The 12,470-nt window shown below is 45.9% G+C and overlaps 1 protein-coding gene and 1 pseudogene across 1 annotated transcript in view; one reads left to right on the top strand and one right to left on the bottom strand.

The window, feature by feature from the left end:
* The window catches only part of LOC147032552 (sodium- and chloride-dependent GABA transporter 3-like), a 199,351-nt gene that overhangs the window by 127,665 nt on the left and 59,216 nt on the right, over positions 1–12,470 (bottom strand).
* LOC147032554 (uncharacterized) lies at positions 3,044–3,791 on the top strand (annotated as a pseudogene).

Here is a 12,470-nt window from a genome sequence, read left to right as displayed (position 1 = left end):
GGCTGAAGTTGAAGAAGGCCAACTTTTGCCAGATGATGATTATGATGGTGACAATTTTATTACAAATGTATCAGGTAGTTCATATCCTCTGGCAAAGCACTTGCAGATGGAAATAAAACAGGCTGCAAAAAGGGTGCCTCAAGTTCAGGGAACTGCAATTGAGATTTCTTACAAAGAGGCATCTAATCAAGTTCCTGTCCATTTGTATAATCATTTGGCATGGTTGATAACAAACTGCAATGAAACTACAGATGAAGGGGGAAAGGTTCAGATTCCTGAAGACGAAAATGAGAAAGTTCTGAACTTAGCGCAGGATGTTATGTGATACCTAAGCAACCAGCCACTCACTCCCAAAACACATTGGGGTTGGTCTTCATATTCTTAAACAAGCATGGAGCAAAAACCTAATAACAATGATGAACAGATTTGGAAATGGCATTAGTTATGCCACCACTCAGCGATACATCACAACAGTGGCAAATGATATTTCTGAGAGAGAAGAGAGGGAAGGAATACTCATTCCAACTAACGTTATTCCTGGGCATTTTACACAGAATGCACTAGACAACTTAAATTTCCATTCTGACACAGAGGATGGTGGCAGCCTTGATGCCACTACCAATATCATTTACCAGTACCGAGAAAGACCTGACGTTGAGCAGGCTGGAATGGTTCTAGTCAAAAAAAACAAGGCAATTAACTATCAATGCGCCAGAAAAGTTTGTACCTGTGGACAGTAATCTTGCACTGAAGGACAGAAAACAAGCCAGATCATTGCATGGTATTGAAATCTGTCAGGGTGATGACAAAGAAAGTGGCACTCTGGCCGATGAAAACATTGTTTGCTTTCTTTTACGGATGTTTCCAACCCAAATGATGACCATTGTAGAAGATAGCGTGTCTATTTCTTCTCCAACTTGGAACAGTTTCTTCGAACTTCGTGCTGGGAAAGAAGCGCCAAAAACAACAATTGGTTATGGCCCACTGTATCCCAAAACTCCCACAAGTCCTGATGTTGTCAAAACCTCGTTGGATTACTTCATGTCAGTGAGCCTGAAGCTTGGGCAGCCAAAAACAGTTATCACTTGTGACCAAGCAATCGATGATATAATAAAGGGCTTGGTAGTAAAAGAACTGGAGAAATACAAGGATTTCAAAGTACGCTTGGGAGGTTTCCACATTGCACAAAACTTCCTGGACTCCATCGGCTTTTTCATGAAGGAGCGTGGCATTGAAGACCTACTGGTTTCAAGTGACACCTGCGGGAGAGGCACAGCTAACAAAGTAATAGGGGGAAAGGACTATTACAAGATGGTAAGGTACCATTCATGGGTCTGTGAAGCAATGTTCATGCTCAAGTGGGAGTCTTTTGAGAGATGGCTGGCCAAAGAAAATGATGTTGAAGCCCTTTCTGTAGTGTCGCCAGCGCTGGAAAATCTGAGAAATGCATTTGATATGAAAGACAAGCAGAAAGTTTCGGAATTTGTGGATGAGGTCTTGAGACATCTGGCAACACTAGAAAACCTTTGGAGGGACTTTGAGCGCACACTGGGCATGACAGCTAGATTTTGGAACATGTACATCGAAATGGTACTCATAATCAAGCGATACGTCCATGCTGAGAGGGTTGGCTTGTGGAAGCAGCATTTGCAAGAGGCCCAAAACATGTTGCCATACACTATATCCTCAGGTCACAGTAAATACATGTCTTGCCTGCCAATTTATTTGAATGAGATGAACAACCTCCCTCAGTCAGTGCCAGAAGTGCACCAGGCATTTGAGACAGGGAATTTTAGTGTCCATGTAACAGAGGGAGCTTTCAATGGAGTTTGGACTGATTTAGCATTGGAACAAACATACAATAAAGAGGGCAAGACAAGTCTGTTCAAAGGAATTGCCCAGGATGAGGCTACCCGTGAGAAGTATATCAAAACATTGCCATTTTTGACTTTTGTATCAGAGTATGTCAAAGAAATGGTCCACATGGACTGTCCAGTCAGACCATCATGACAAAATGACCAAAGACGACATAGGCAAAGTGCTGAAAATCAAGTTGACGGTAACAGAAAAAATGAGAAACCCATTTTCAGATGCTGTTGGGACTGATAAGCTGATCAATATTTCTACAGGAGAAACACTTACCCCACCGGAACTGTTAGAAGCAAAGCAACGTGGGGTAGACATAATAAAACTTGCCAGTTCTACCAATGCTGACAAAATCAGTGTGCCCAAGATAACAACATTTGCAACACAGCAGAAAAAGGAAAGAAGAAGCAAGACAAGGTCAAACAAGTACTATCTGAGGAAAGTGGAGTTACAAGGGCGCTTTGTTTCACACAGGATCTAAATGATGAAGCAAGGATTGATGCGTTCAGTTATGAATGGCTGGAATACCCGCCATCTGTTTGAACCAGACAGGGATGAATATACCATGCGGAAAGGAACCAAATCAGACTTTATAGTGCCACTACAGGATAACGTTTCTGATTCATGGGTGCCTTTGAAGGAATTGCCCATCGGTTGTTCATCGCAGTTAGTTTATCTTATTGATGCGATGGCATTCATCCAACGTTTTTAGACTCAAGGTGCGAGTACATTCGGGTAACTTCAAGAGAGGTACAAGAGTAAAATCATGAGTATGAAACCTGTAAACTGTCAGGAGGTACACTTCATTGGTGATAGGTATGATTTTGGCCTGCAGAGTCAAAGGGGGACAAACGCCACAGACGGGAAATGGATGTGAGCTCACCTGAGTATGTTCCTGCAGACACTGGCCATTCCTGCATGGAAAGGATTCCTGTCAAACCCATGTAACAAGGCAAATCTACTGTCATATCTCTCATCATGTTGGTCAATTGCCTCTTTGCCTGATGGCTTCAGTCTGTAACTAGGAATTTTGCCAGATGCGATACGCGTCACAAACAATGGAGCAACTGCCATTCGTGAGGTGCACTGTCCTTCCCATGAGGAGGCAGACACTAGAATTTTTGCACATACAGCGAACTGTCCAGATGAAATTGTTGTGATCATTCAGGCGACTGACATGGGCATTATACTGCTATCATTGTACCATTTTCCCAGGCTAATGAATATCAAACAGCTATGGGTGGAAAAAAATGACCTCTTCCTCCCTGTTCATGACTTGGTGAAGTTGTGGATAAGGACCCTTTGCAGTTAACTGACACCTTGCTTACTTGTTATGTCTTGTCAGGCTGCGACTCAGTCAGCTATCCATTCAGACAGGGCAAAAAGAGGGCAGCAACAGTTGCACTACAACATGTAGGCAAAATGCCAGCATTTTCGAGTATTGTCCTCACCGATTCAGGCCAGAATGATGAGTTGACCAGTGAAGCTCGCAGCTTTTTTGTGATCTTTATGGCAGAGCAGACTATACGTTCTTAGATAAACTCTGTGCTCATTTATTTGCTTCTAGCAAAAGGGATCTGCGATCTCTGCCTCCAACTGAAGACGCACTTCACTGTCACGTTCTAAGGTCTCTTTGACAGATCAGCCTGTACAAACAGGTCACACTTGCCAACCCAGTCCTTCTTCCACCTGATAAATATGGTTGGTATGTGGAAGATGACAGATTGCTTCCAATCATGAAGAAAAAGTCATCAAAACCTGCCATTCCGAAATTGTCTTTCTGCAAAAGCAAGAAAACGCCGAGCTGCTTGAGGAACTGCCCATGTGAAAAAGCAGGTGTGTCATGCATCACAGCATGCACCTGCAATGGGGACCAAGATAAGTGTGGACGGTTAATGGGTGAAGACAGTGATGGTGATGAATAAACTTTTCATCCTCAGTTTACCATGTGTCGTACTCCATAACATAGTACTTTTTCATGGCTGAGAGTGAATCAGACTTTGCAAGTACATGTATGACGTACAGAATTTCCAGCTATGATAGCCCAGACTTTATAAAATCCATTCAATGGTTAGTATAAGAGTTAGTGTCTATTCCATACAGTCAGGAGTCCATGACCATCTCACAAATTTGCAGGGAATACATGGATGCGAAAAGCAATCACACTTCTGCCATAACTGTATCACAGTTACAACACAGTAATTGCCGGACACTTACATGTCCCCCCCCCCTCCAGAAGTTGGGGCTCATGCTGTATGGAATAGACAATGACTGTAACATTGTTTTACCAATGCATTCGTATGTTTAGATATTGTGCTGTAGAAATTTTTCGGTCACATTATCAATTACTGTGAAAAAAATCTTATGGTATCCAAAACAAAGATTTTGGGTTTTCGGTTGCCGTTTTTTCCGCAAATAGCTTAACAAATAGCACTAAATAGAGTGGCAAGATGCTATTTAATCCTAACCTTCCTTTTTCAAAAACATCAGAGGCATGTAAAGGACACAATTATGCCAAGGGTTTTCATAATAAAATTCTCATAGCAGCAAAATTACAATTTGTTTAATGTGAGGCCTAGATTTTCAGCATGACCAATTTCTGTGACCTATTGACCTCCCCTGACCCCAGAGGTCATCCAATCAAATTTTGTTATACATCGTTTGAAAGCTGACATTCTACCAAAAAGAATGAGTGGTAGTTTGTTAGTGTGCGATGCAGGGTTCAAGAGATACAGGGATTTGCATTTCCCCTACCCCTAGTTTTTTCGATATTGGGATTTGCCGGCTGAGGTTAAAAAAAATCGTCCCTGGAGAAGTTGCGCAATTCGATCCAACTTGCCGAAGTCACTTTTCTGGTGTCCTACACCCCCCACAAACATGATTCAAGTGCCAAAAATTTTACCGCAGGGGTGTCACATCAAAGTTGAATTTATGGGCCTTGGATCCCAGACTAAGGTGTGGTTAACTCAGCCTGTCATCCTGAGGCGGCAATTTTTCACTGATACCACAGTGTTCATATATATATCTCTCAAGTATCAGGAAAAAGATGTTCCCAGAAAAATAACTCATTTGCACTATGCTTTATTAAGCTGTTTCCATTTTTGCATGCAATTAAGCTATCTAAACATTATTCTACATCTCTGACAACAAAGGAAATATTGTTACGGAAATGGAAATGCTAAGTATAGGATTAGCTCAGTTCCCCCATTATATTAATGTATAGATAGGTTGTGTGGTATAAGGGATGATAGGTGTGTGTCGGGTGGGGTAACAGACTGCTTTTATGTTCATACGGTGGTGAAACGAGAGATCGCTCTTGTTATTTCCTCATCCCGGATAGGCCCCACCCAGTCAGTGACGCGAAGGGGTGTGGCCTTTGGTCACTGAGTCGCCTGGAGAGGGGGTTGGTAAAAAGGAAACGAAAGGAAAAAGGAGTTCTCGGTTGGAAGAGAGAGTTGCCGAACGAAAGGGAAGAGAAGAAACAAAAGATAGGGGTGTGAAAACAGCTGCTCTCGAGGCGCGACGTGTGTCGAAGGGAGAGATGCTGAACCGACCTGCACGTCGGTGATTCGACCAAGAGAGGCACTGAGATGACGTAGTGGGAGTCGGGCTTCGAGGCGGGAAGGCTGGAAAGGAGACGCCGGACCTTCGGACGGTCCTTGCTCACCTCACGGCTCGTCACGTTTGCCGATCCGCCTGTGGAACTCGGACCTCGACTTGGGCCTTGTATGGAGAACAGGCCAGGCCGGGATTCGTGTGCTGAGCCCTGGAGAGAGATCGGCGATCTCGCATCGTCGACGTTGCGCAGAGCCAGAACGCGCTGAGGAGAAAGTGCGCACGCGGTAACTAACAAGAGGCAACGGGAGTTGCTGCGCCGCAATTACTAGCCGCGCAGGACGTTCGAGCGGGAGTTCGAATCCATGGACACCCGCTTGTTTGTTACGAGCGACATTCGTGCTTTTGGACACGGTCCTCTCGTCCATGAGTCATCACCAAGTACTCTGTTTGCATGCATGCTGTTTGTTTGAACATGTTGTATTAGGCATATTTCGTAGAATCCCCTCGAAACCTTTAGCCGTGGTCCCCTAGTTAAGAACGGGTTGATTGTTAATAAAACCATTGTCATGTATATTGCTTGTGTTGTGATCCCTGATGTCCCCAATAAATCTGGTTAATTCGTATGCAGTTGCCGCTATGGATTAATGTTTGTCGCATTGAGGAACGATCCGTTCGATTGGCATATAAAACCAAAAAGTGATTACAGACTGGTAGACTCCACTCGGTCTCTGACAAAGCCAGTCTGTAACTCGGGGTTCTATCTCCCCAACTGGTAAAGTACAGGATTACATTGGTATCGCGATTGAAGATACGTGACCTGAGGCCTGTGCTGAGCCGGCCGGCGTTATAGACTCCCGGAGATGGCGGTGGCGAGGCTGGCACCCAGGACCGGGTCAGATTCCCGCCACCCCGGATCCGCAACAATATTGTTGTGAATTCGCGCCCCGCCGGCGTGCGAACGACCGCGTGTAACCAATAGCGGCCGCTTCGCCCACCGAACGTGCAATTCAGTTGTGACTTTCCAGATCAACGCCGAAAACGAGTCTCAGGTGTGTTCCAAGCACACCACAACCTTGTCCGTACTCTACCCACGCGCTACAGGGTCCGATTGCCGAATAATCTATTTACCTAATTATTCGTGCAGGTAGATTACCGAGAGATTGTACCACGCCATAGGTCGACTCCGGACACGAACCGCTTAAGCGGTTCGTTCCGTGCTGCAGGGATAACCGAGCAGAGTTATCGTCGACCTTGACGGTTCAGATTAATTACCAGCTGTTAAAACCCACTATTAATCACTTACGTGATGCAAGATGGAGATTCAAACAAAGGAAAGGACGCAGCGAAACGGGGAACAATTGGACAAGCACATTTATTCATGGAAGCACGGAAGGCACGTATATTACAGTAAAACAAAGGAACAAAAGCAATACACGTATACGTTTATGCAAAGAAAAACACAAGCAAAGAACCAACGCAGATCTACAACCGAATAAGGCAATTCACACGGCAACACTTAAAACAGTTCTACTTCTCAAGACTGGCGCCACCCACAGACATTTACACAAAACCCCAAAAGAAAAGGAAGTCGCGACTTTCCTGAGCGCGTCGTCCAGCCCTTGGCGACCGTAACTCTGAGTCCCTCCGGCATGGTACACTGGGCTCGTGCCTCGCGCCTGCAAGTGTCGTCCGCCCGACAGCTCGGACAGGGTTCTGGGGGAAATCGGCCGGGTTTTCGCCGCTATCTCGGAGCGGACGGGGGGGGGGGCGGGTGGGGGAATGGCAGGCGCTCCATCCCACTAGCGGGGTCTCGGGACTGCACCGACGCTGATCGACCCTCCGACCAGGAACAATCACCAGGGACCAGGTTCGACGACCCGTGGCAATTCGACGACCTGCGTCAATTCGACAACCTTCACCCGACCACGACCAGACCCGAACGAACGAACAGAACTTCAACCTCTTCCTCCGAACGAACGAACCATAAGCAGGGACTCTCCAACAACTCTCGACAATTCTCATTCAGGGACAACCGACCAGGGACTCTCCACGCCCACGCCTTTTGTAGGGTCGGGCTCCACCCTTCACCACGCCCCGTTCTTGGCTCCTCCTTCCTTCAAGACGCTTCCAGAAAATGCCTCGAAGGGGGGCGTTCCTCTCCCCCGGCTGCGTCACACCGCGCATCCGCCAATCGGGAGAGGACGCGCCACCCCTCCCCCTTTCTCACTTAGGACGACGAGGGAAGGAAAATTCGGGCGGGAGATATTTGCGCGGGCGTTTTGGGGGGGAGATCTTGGCGGGAGATATTTAAGCGGGAGTTTTGGGCGAGAGGTGCCCCTTCGCACCCTTGTTGCTGCTGCCACTCCGCTCCTTTCATCCATCCCGCAGAGATCGTGACTGCACGGTACTCGTTGAATGGCGAGTGGCGAAGATGGTGGTAGCGTAGTTGTGGAAGGTGGCGTCGTGGTGTGAATGTTGTGATGGTTGGCGTCGTGTAGTGAATGGCGTGATCGTTGAGATGTTGGTTGTGGCGATGTTCGTTGTTGTTCTTGCACCAAAATAACGACGGCAAAAGAAAAACGGCTAACTGAAGAATCGCAGCCCGAATGGATCACATATATTCCCTCTATACAACGGGTTTGGGCTAACTACACATGGACTTACCGATATATCTCACCTGAGGACCCTTTATGGTGTAATGTGAATTTCCACAGGCCGTAACAATATGTTCACTGTATTCCTTGACCCTCCAAACATATGTGTAGATTCCTCATTTACAAATTTCCATGTACCAGAAGTTGAGATATTTACGAAAATGAGAAATTCCATAATGGTGGATCCTAATCAGCATATCAATGCATTTAAAATTATTTCCATGACTTTAACTCAAACAGAAAATAGTTATGTTTCCCTTAAACACCAACAGATATCATAGGTCACAGTTATGTATTGTTACCAATTTGGAATTCGATTGCACACAACATACAGGTTCCTTTAGTCAGCTATGTCGATAAGTGCTTGTTCCCGAGATAGCTCACCTTCCATTGTTTAAATGTTCAGAAATCGATTAGATGCCCTGCGGATCGATTTTATAGTAAGGGAATGAACAATGGAGACATCCCTCGCCCTCTTCTGCGAAGAGGAAGAAGAACCCTGCCTTCCCGTGATTCATGATGTCAACAACTCCCTCCCACCCGTGGTTGAGCGGGGGATGGAGCACGAGGGCACGAGTCATGAGTTACGCCAGGAGCGGGAAAGGGCGGAAGAGGATAAGGAAGAGATCCTTTCTTTGTTTGTGTGCTGAGTGGGAGAAGGGAGTTGAGGGTAGTCGTTCAGCAGACCCTCGGGTGCTGTTTGGCTTGGGTTAGGGTTGAGGCCTTCGGAAGCTTTTTGCTTCGGCTGGCTCAGTGAGCTTTGGCTGGGGCCTGGCTCGGGAGGAGGCTTTTTGCTTTGTTGGTTCAGTGGGCCTTCGGCTTCTGCTTGGCTGGGTAGACTTCTTGGAGAGCTGCTTTGTTTTGGAAGAAAGTCGAGCCGGTTGCTCGGCTCGAACTGCGAATGGTGACTTCTTCTTCTTCTTGGCTCGTGGAGCTCTTTGTTCTCCGTTTGGTTCCCGGCTTGGTGCGACTCATCGACCTCTTCATGGAGGTGGTTCCTTGGGGGAAGCGGCGCATCGACGGGAAGGATCGGCGCATCGACAGGAAGGATCAACGCATCGACGGGAAGGATCGGCACCTCGTCTCACCAGCACATGTTGAGAAGCGCGGGAGGATTCGCGGGAGCTCGGGAAGGAATGCGGCTCACGGCGATTGGATCCAGCTCACTCTCGCTGGAGCCCAGGTCCGAACAACTTGAAGACCACACGAGGTGGAGAGGTTCGAGATAGGTTCTGGATTTCAGCTCACCTGTCCTCCGAGCTGGAGCCCGTTATTAAAGGCCTCTGCCACCAGTGTGTGTGTGTGTGTGTGTGTGTGTGTGTGTGTGTGTGTGTGTGTGTGTGTGTGTGTGTGTGTGTGTGTGTGTGTGTGTGTGTGTGTGTGTGTGTGTGCGCGCGTGCGTGGGCCTGTCTAATAAGTAGGAAATTGTTAAGTGCTTTGTGTTTTGTAAATGTTTGCATTGCATTTCGTATAGACGGTCGTAGTTCTTTTGTCGTGCTTTTGTTGCTTGTATAGTTGCATACGTGTTTTGCCTTGCTAAATTGCATAAGTGCTTTTTCTAATAAATGTCCTTGTGTGAATTTAAACCTGTTCGTTGCGTCCTCTTCCCTTAATTGAGCTGCCATCTTGCACTCGGAATATAGTTGGTTTTTAAATAGCCGGTAAAGTGATCGAGTCCAACGGGACTGCGCGATAATACCCCGCTCGGTTATCCCAAAAGGAAGAAGCTGCTTAAGCGGCTCGTTTCCCAGCAGTCCCGCTGAGGTACAATCTCTCGGAAACCTACCCGCGTGAATAATTAGGTAAATCGAAGATTTGGCGATCGGACCCTGCAGCGCGCGGGTAGAGTGCGGACAAGGTTGTGGTGTGGTTACAAACACACCCGTGGCTGGTTTCCGGCGTTGATCTGGAAAGCCGCGACTGGATTGTCCGTTCGGTGGGCGAAGCGACCGCTATTGGTTAGACGCGGTCATTCGCACGCCGGCGGGCGGAAATCTACAACAGTATTATATCAGGCCCAGGTAATTAATTATATTGATTAATCTGATTTCACATGATTTTCGAACGATTCATTGTGCTTTGTATTTTATGCTAATTAGCCTACTTAAAAATATTCCAAAATTTTAACATATTTTTTGCCAACCTGGCTTGTATCTGGCAACACTTAAGTAATGTTTTTTTGACAAAAAAAAAACCGACATATGTGGTAATTACAAGGAAAGAAAATGGAAATTCTTGCATTTTTGTGGGAATTCGTCTTCAAGTCAAATTAAATAAATATGCAAATGATCTAATTAGCATAAACAAAATATATTTTAATACGTAAATGTATAAGCTTTAATTTGACACCAACTCTGTGATATTATGTTTATATTTGCCGGAGATATTGACATTTTGCCGATCTTTGTGAGATTCGTATATTTTTGATTGGTTGCCATGGAAACAACTTAATAAAGCATAGTGCAAATGAGTTATTTTTCTGGGAACATCTTTTTTATGATACTTGGGATATATATAAACACTGTGGTATCAGTGAAAAACTGTCGCAGGGGGAAGGGGTGCAAGGTAGGTCCCACTGGCCCACGGCCGAAACACCCTATGATCTTAAGCCAGCCACCAGAACCACTTGACCAACACAATGCCTAAGACATTCGGTAAAAACTTCTCTTTCACAAACACACCTATGTATCTACCTGTGTCTCCTCTCTTCCTGACAAAAATAACTGTTGTCTTTGTTTCTTGTCTTCTCCGTTCTTCTTTCTGAACACAATGAATATCCAAAGTCGCCATTTACTTCACATTTCTACAACTTCTCTTGCTATACCTGTTGTCATTCTGACATTTTCCATTCCAACTCTTACATCTATCCTCCCCCCTTTAATTGGGTACTCTGAACTTTCTTTGTCAAGCAGTTGATCACCATAAAGATTATTAAGTGAGACAAGCTGTTTTCCTCAAGGTAGTTCACCATTTCTTTTTGGCATAGGCAGATGAACGCCTAACAGGGTACCTCAGGCTGTACCATACTGATAAATTTGAGCTGCCATCATGAGTTTTGAGCTGAGGTTTCTATGGCCATATGCCATTCTTGATACCAACCGTTTTTCTTTCAGGAATCATACAATTAGCCTTTGGTGAAAACAATCTTGACTGTAAGGCAGTAGGTGAGCAAGCTAGTTTTAAGGCGCTAGCAATTCGCCTTGGATGCCTGATTTCAACACGAAACTTTCAAAATGACGTAGGAATGCAAACGAAGCCTTTTGCACATGTGCTCTGTGCATTGTCTGTGTCATACTCCAAACCTTTCATGACTTCAGATAGCTTCTTGGACTTCTATTCAAGGGCTGAAATTTGGTCCTTTATGGCCTTCCATTTTTTGGCCCCTGGCTGACACCTTCATCTCCCTGGTTTCATCCTCTAAATACACAATTTACCTCTAGCACCCACTGAGATGTGATACACTACATGGCCAAAAATATGTGGACACCCCTTCAAATTAGTGGATTTGGCTATTTCAGCCACATGCATTGCTGACAGGTGTATAAAATCAGGCACACAGCCATGCAATCTCCATCGACAAACACTGGCAATAGAATGGGCCATACTGAAGAGCTCAGTGGCTTTCAACGTGGCACCATCATCGGATGCTGCCTTTCCAACAAGTCAGTTCATCAAATTTATGCCCTGCTAGAGCTGCCCCGGTCAACTGCAAGTGCTGCTATTGTGAAGTGAAAATGTCTGGGAGCAACAACAGCTCAGCCATGAAGTGATGGGCCACACAAGCTCACAGAACAGGACCGCCAACGACTGAAGTGTGCAGCGTGGAAAAATCGTCTGTTGCAACACTCACCACTGAGTTTCAAACTGACTCTGGAAGCAATGACAGCACAAGCACTGTTCGTCGAGAGCTTCATTAAGTGGGTTTCCATGGCAGACCAGCCGCACACAAGCCAAGGATCACCATGTGCAATGCCAATCGTCAGCTGGAGTGGTGTAAAGCTCACCGCCATTGGACTCTGGAGTAGTGGAAACGTGTTCTCTGGAGTGATGAATCACGTTTCACCATCTGGCAGTCTGACGGATGAATCTGAGTTTGGTGGATGCCAGGATAATGGTCCCTACCCACATTCATAGTGCCAACTGTAAAGTTTGGTGGAGGAGGAATAATGGTCTGGTGCTGTTTTTCATGATTCGGGCAAGGCCTCTTAGTGCCAGTGAAGGGAAATCTCAACACCACAGCATACAATGATATTCTCAACGATTCTGTGCTTCCAACTTTGTGGCATCAGTTTGGGGAAGGCCCTTTCCTGTTTCAGCATGACAATGCCCACGTGCACAAAGTGAGGTTCATACAGAAATGGTTTGGCAGTATCGGTGTGGAAGAACTTGAAT

This window comes from Eptatretus burgeri, chromosome 2 (assembly GCF_056783735.1).
Source record: "Eptatretus burgeri isolate ZD-2024b chromosome 2, Ebu_testis_v1, whole genome shotgun sequence".
Classification (NCBI taxonomy): domain Eukaryota; kingdom Metazoa; phylum Chordata; class Myxini; order Myxiniformes; family Myxinidae; genus Eptatretus; species Eptatretus burgeri.
The sequence above is the reverse complement of the archived record's forward strand: the minus strand, read 5'-3'. Positions and strand labels throughout refer to the sequence as shown.